At 39.3% G+C, this 5,502-nt stretch overlaps 1 long non-coding RNA gene across 1 annotated transcript in view; it reads right to left on the minus strand.

Annotated features, from left to right (window-relative positions):
• The window catches only part of LOC106936978 (uncharacterized), a 9,181-nt gene extending 8,875 nt beyond the window's left edge, over window positions 1-306 (minus strand). The window contains exon 1 of the long non-coding RNA XR_001422281.1: window positions 247-306. This is a non-coding gene — a long non-coding RNA (uncharacterized LOC106936978). The remainder of the gene's footprint in view (window positions 1-246) is intronic.
• Between the last annotated feature and the right edge of the window lie 5,196 nt (window positions 307-5,502).

Raw genomic sequence — 5,502 nt, forward strand, 5'->3', positions numbered from 1 at the left:
AAAAAAAAAAAAAAAAAAAAAAAAAAAACAAACATAAAAAATTTACAAACACCAAAAAAAAAAAAAAAAAAAGAGGCGGCAGCTTCACAGAACCTCTTCAAAATAGCTGCCCCACTAGAGGAATGATTCAGGAGCCTTTTATAGGGTACAGGTGGGCCTCATCAACGTCTGATTGGCTTGACAATCCTCTGCTGGTCCAATGGTGTAGCTGCTTTCCTACAGCCAATCAGGAAGGTGTGCTCTCACAGCTGAACCTGCATAACAAAAGGGAGCCTGCACAGCCTCAAGAGGCCAGGGGCTGTAACAGAGGTAAGAGAAGTGTTCTACCACGGTAATCAGATGGCGAGTAAAGGAATCATCTCTTTACCCCCTACTGTTGTGAACATGCGTGAAATTTCCAGATGTAAGCAACAACATTCAGCATGTCTTTGTGCCTGTTTTCTTCTTTTCTCTCTCTAAGCTTCCGTCACTCTGATGTTTAGCATTTTTGGCCATTTTTGTCCGATGTGAGAATCTGCTGTCTTGATTCTAGAGAAGATAGAGATTACATTGGCATGTTCAGAAAATGTGCTCCAAGCAGTGCTTTGCAATATGAATGTTGCGTAAATGCTAATATCATCATTGCATTACATTTGCAGTACATTGTTCATCCCTAACCAGCACCAATACTGACCCGAAAGCACAAGAAAAATCAGCTCCGGTTTGCTCTCAACTCTGAACTTAAACTCAGGAATTCTGTTCAGTGGGTAGAGGTGTGTGATATCGCATCCTGCTATATCAAACTTCTGATATTTATGTACTTTTGTGTTTGTTTGTTTGTTTTTTTTGTAGGGGAAAGAATCTGGACAAAATTTATAAAAACATTAATAACATTAAAATGATTTCTGTGCATTTTTCTAAACAAAAATGAAAAATAGAATTTCAAGAGGAATCTGAAACTAAAGTATTGATCTTACCAAGCTAGCATTGGTCTGATACTGATATTTTCACTATTTTGAATCGATCCGTCCACCTGTACTGTGGATTATGGGTTCAGAACTGGAACTTTTCGGGCCATTGAATCAGCTGCTTTTTCCAGAGGAACAAGAATGAAGCTTGACCTGGAAAGAACACTGTGCCTGTGCAGAAGCTGAAACCTGGGGCCTTCAAAGCCTGTCCCAGTCCAGCAAGCATGATTCCAGGAGTCCTAGGAGATAGCAGAGTGGCTGTTACAGTTGACTTACTTGAACTTCATTAAAAATCTTCAAGGACAACAGAAAAAGGAGGCTGCAGAGCACAAACCCAAGAATATTAAAAAACAGGAGTAGTTGGTGTACAGTCTTAAAAGACTGAAGGATTGTGTGTCATGTGTTTAATATCTGAGAAACGTCTTCACATCTTGAATAAATGAGCAGAAGACTAAAAGCAATTTATGATTAATCTGAGTATTAGTAAAGGAGATTTGAAGCTGCCAGTCTACAGATTGTATCTACACCATGTCACAGTCCCTCTGAACCTTTGGTTTCCATAACACCAGGCTAAAGCTAATGCAGCTTCATACAGTCAAACTGTCTCACACAATCCTGCAGGCTTTTAAATCCCATCTGGAGCCCCATCAAATGAAATCTTCAAGTAAATGATTATCTTGTCAAAAACGGGCAACAGACACATAGTGATTAGATGCATCAGTGATCATTTGTTTCCGTGGTAACAGAAATTGCATCTGTGCAGGATCTGTACTTAGAAGCAGTGCAAAGTGCACCCTGAGAGTCTGATCACAGCTGGAATTCAGACACTCAATAGCCTGACACTGCACACGTCTTTAATGGTACTCCATTTTACATACAGCCTTTATAATGGACATGTTCCTCCAGCAGCATTAACAATAATGTTGAAGATTTCAATAAGCTTTAGGAATATGATTATGGAAATATTTGACCATTTTCCTATAGAGTATTTATCAGAGTTTGTTTGACCTTTCAGACTCCAATGTAATTCATCACCTGCTCTCACTGCCCCAGTGTGAGACTGGACAGTGTGAGCTCTGGTTCACACAGTTGCTCTGGACATCTCTGACTATTATGAATGCTAACGCTAGTTAGCATGGCCACCAATGATGGTGGCTTTGATTGGTTGTTTATGAACGGGAGCGGGCGCTTTAAGTCTGGTCCGATGTAAGGTGACACACCATTTGACAGTGATACAAACCATGTGGTGTGAATTTAGGCAACGTCTGCAAATTGATCAACATATCAAGAGGGAAGAATTGTGGGTCGAGTTCTAATCCAACCGTCTATGAGCCCCAACAAGGTGTGCTACATTCACAGACAAATTAGCTCGACTCAAACAAGCAGAAGCCATCATTGTATTGGCAAAAACAGCTTGGGAAAACAATCTCAGTGACACCATTCAATACTCCCATCTCTCACTGCCGATGTCCATCATGGCACCTCGCATGATTAAATGACGCAGTTGCTAAGGGTCAATAATGATGTTTGTGCAAATGATCTCCTCTTACAGCAGAAATGTCAAACTTTGTGTTTAAATCCTCAGAATAAAGTGGCATCTACCTATAAGAATCCATTAGCTGATGCTAGTGTATTTATGCTGATCTCAGGCTGATACCTTTGGTCAGTTTTCTGTCTGATTTAGATAACAGTGCATTCCCTGTCCACACACACACACACACACACATGTCCTCAAAAATGCCTGATAACCCGACACCTATGTTATCTTTTGTGTTAAAATCCCTGGCTTACTTAGCATGTTAAATGATGGATTGCATTCTTAAAGTCTAAGGAGGGGCTGTATGGCAGCAGCTTGGAAACCCCGCTGGCCTGCAGTTCGAAGACAGATTACCCCGCCTTTATCTGGACTAGCTGATTATTCCTCTTGTATCATGGAAGCGAAGTCTGAGGCAGGAGGTGATTTGTGACGGAGCCTGAAATAGCTTGATTGCACTCAGGTTCAGTTTTACCTTGTTATCAGCATAGATTACACTTTTCTCATTTTGGCTGCAGTCTGTTTGCCATTATGGTGATGAAGTGACGCTCAAAACTTGCTGATTGAAAGATGCATGATGAAAGCAGCAGAAGCAAATTCATTATGAAATACTTTTCTCTCTTTTGTCAAGCTTTTTATTATAATGTGCTGGATATTAAAAGGGATTTCAATTGCTTCTTTCTGCAAACGGCAGAAAAATGACCTTTAAAGCATCTGTCAAAGAATTAATAATCCCACCTTCGCTGACATAGAGTGATACTAATTATCAGACATATCTTTAAGGAAGGAGGGGTTTTTACCATTATTCCTATCATTACTAATGATTTAGGCTAGGATATTGCTTCAGATCACAAGGTGGTCATTATTGAGGGTGGAGACCAACCTACAGCTGAACGACAGCTGAGTTAATGTGATGAAACACTCGCCTCCCCTCTATTCACCTGCTTTAACTCCGCTACCAAGGTCATTTCTCTCTCATACCAGACTGAAGAAAAACCATAGTGGTGGGACAAACCAGCACCAGATGCAATTCAACAAAGCAACTATGAGTATAAAATGGTTAACAAGGTACTGAACTGTAAAACAAAACGGAACCCAGATAATTACTAGACATGAGGAACTAGCTGCGTTTCCATTACAAACGTTGATATGCTGCCAATGTTGGAAAAGCACCATTTTGCAATTGCTGTGTTTTCATTAAATAAAGCAATTAAAATCATACATGAATATATTTGTTCACACGATAAGTCTTAAAAAAAATATGCCGTGCCATCATCTTCCTATCACTTCCTGTTGCCTTCTTTGTTGTTTCTGCCAGTAGTAATGTCCAGCCGTTGAGCACATTTCAATGGCAAAAAATAAAAAACATTTTGTCTTAGGGATAAAACTATTTTTTCTTTTTTTAAGTAGTTGTGTTTCCATTAAGTGAATTTAATTTTGTAAATGCAATTTCCGCAAATTTTTGGTGAATGGAAACGCAGTTACTGACTCCTCAATATATAAAATCAAAAATAGAATTCAACTTTGACTTTTATTGAAACACATTAGTTTTAAAAGTGTCATGATTTGTCGGTGTTGGTGAGGAGGTAGATGCAGGTAGGCCAAGGTTGACACTGTAAAAGTTGATTTACTGAAGAAAACACAGGAACGCAAAGAACTGGCAGAAGATGAACGAAGCGACATGAGATGCACAACAGCAGAACAGACTGGTACGACACGACGAGGACCCGACAAGAGACAAAGACAACAGGAGGGTTTAAATACACAGGGAGGGTAATCAGGGAATGAGACACAGCTGGGATCAAACAGGGAGGACAGGACACAGAAAAACCAAGAAATAAATACACAGATCACCACAAAAAGTTATTATTGTAATTGTTATTTTTAAGACTGACAAATCCTATTTATGAAAACTTACATATGTGTATCATGCTTTAGAATGAATGTTGTCATGGTTTGCTGAAATCAGGTTGCAGAACTGAGTCAGAGAGAAATGGAGAGACCAAATAAAAAAAAAAAGATTAGACCCTTTGCAGAACATTCCAGGTGGAATATGTATATTTCACATGATTAGTTAACCTCTTTGTCTTTTTATTTAAACACTCACAGAAAGGGATGGGTGATGAGGAAGACAGCTTTGTGCATTTTGTCTCACTGCAGGCAGAGCCACATTAGATAAAGGAATAAACCTGGAGAAAATGATTGCTATTGTGTCCTGAGTAAAACAGGAGCCTGCAGGTCAGGGGACTGGTGGATGGCTGACAGCTCCTCCATGTCTAATCTCAGAGGTGTGTTAACATGACTTTACATAAAAACTGTGGTGTCACTCACAGTTAGCAACAGCTATCTGTGTGTGTCTCTGATAGAGTGGCTGAAGGCTGGGGTTGTTGTGTAAAACGGGGTGAAATATAAATTCATGGTGCTAAATCCACTATAAATAAAACAAGTAGGAACAACAAGGAAATCTATAAAAATTATTCATGGTGATCTTTTTTTTGTATTTAACAGATGAATGGGAGCATGAAGTGGAGGCGGCCGCAGAGACAGGTAGGCTCCATGGTGCATTTCTGAAATGAGAAAATAAACTGAATCAGTAACCCTACTGTTAATGCCACGTGGCAGAGATTGATAACCCACCAGGAGGTATGAAGTATTCATGTCTTTCTTTTTAGGTTGAAGCAAACTCTAGATTGTATTACTGGCAGCTAAAAATATTCATGCCTGAGTCTATTGTGACCTGGATCGGTATCAGAAACCCAGACTGTTGGTCCCTGAACATCACACTCTAATCATTAACTTAAAAGTATCACAATGCAACCCTCAGATTATCATGCAATGAGGAATTTCCATGGTCAAGACTTGGTCATTCAGGTCAAACCAGATACTTTCATACATGGCTGTTTTTTTCCTCACTATCTGACATTATGTCTAAAAATTCCTTTTCTGTTCTAGGTCTGTTAGGATTACCAAGATTATATCTATTTGCTAAATGCCAGAATAATGAGAGATTTTCAAAGAAAA

The sequence above is a fragment of the Poecilia latipinna genome, unplaced genomic scaffold, assembly GCF_001443285.1.
Source record: "Poecilia latipinna isolate Pla-1442-1.1 unplaced genomic scaffold, P_latipinna-1.0 Scaffold2253, whole genome shotgun sequence".
Taxonomy (NCBI): domain Eukaryota; kingdom Metazoa; phylum Chordata; class Actinopteri; order Cyprinodontiformes; family Poeciliidae; genus Poecilia; species Poecilia latipinna.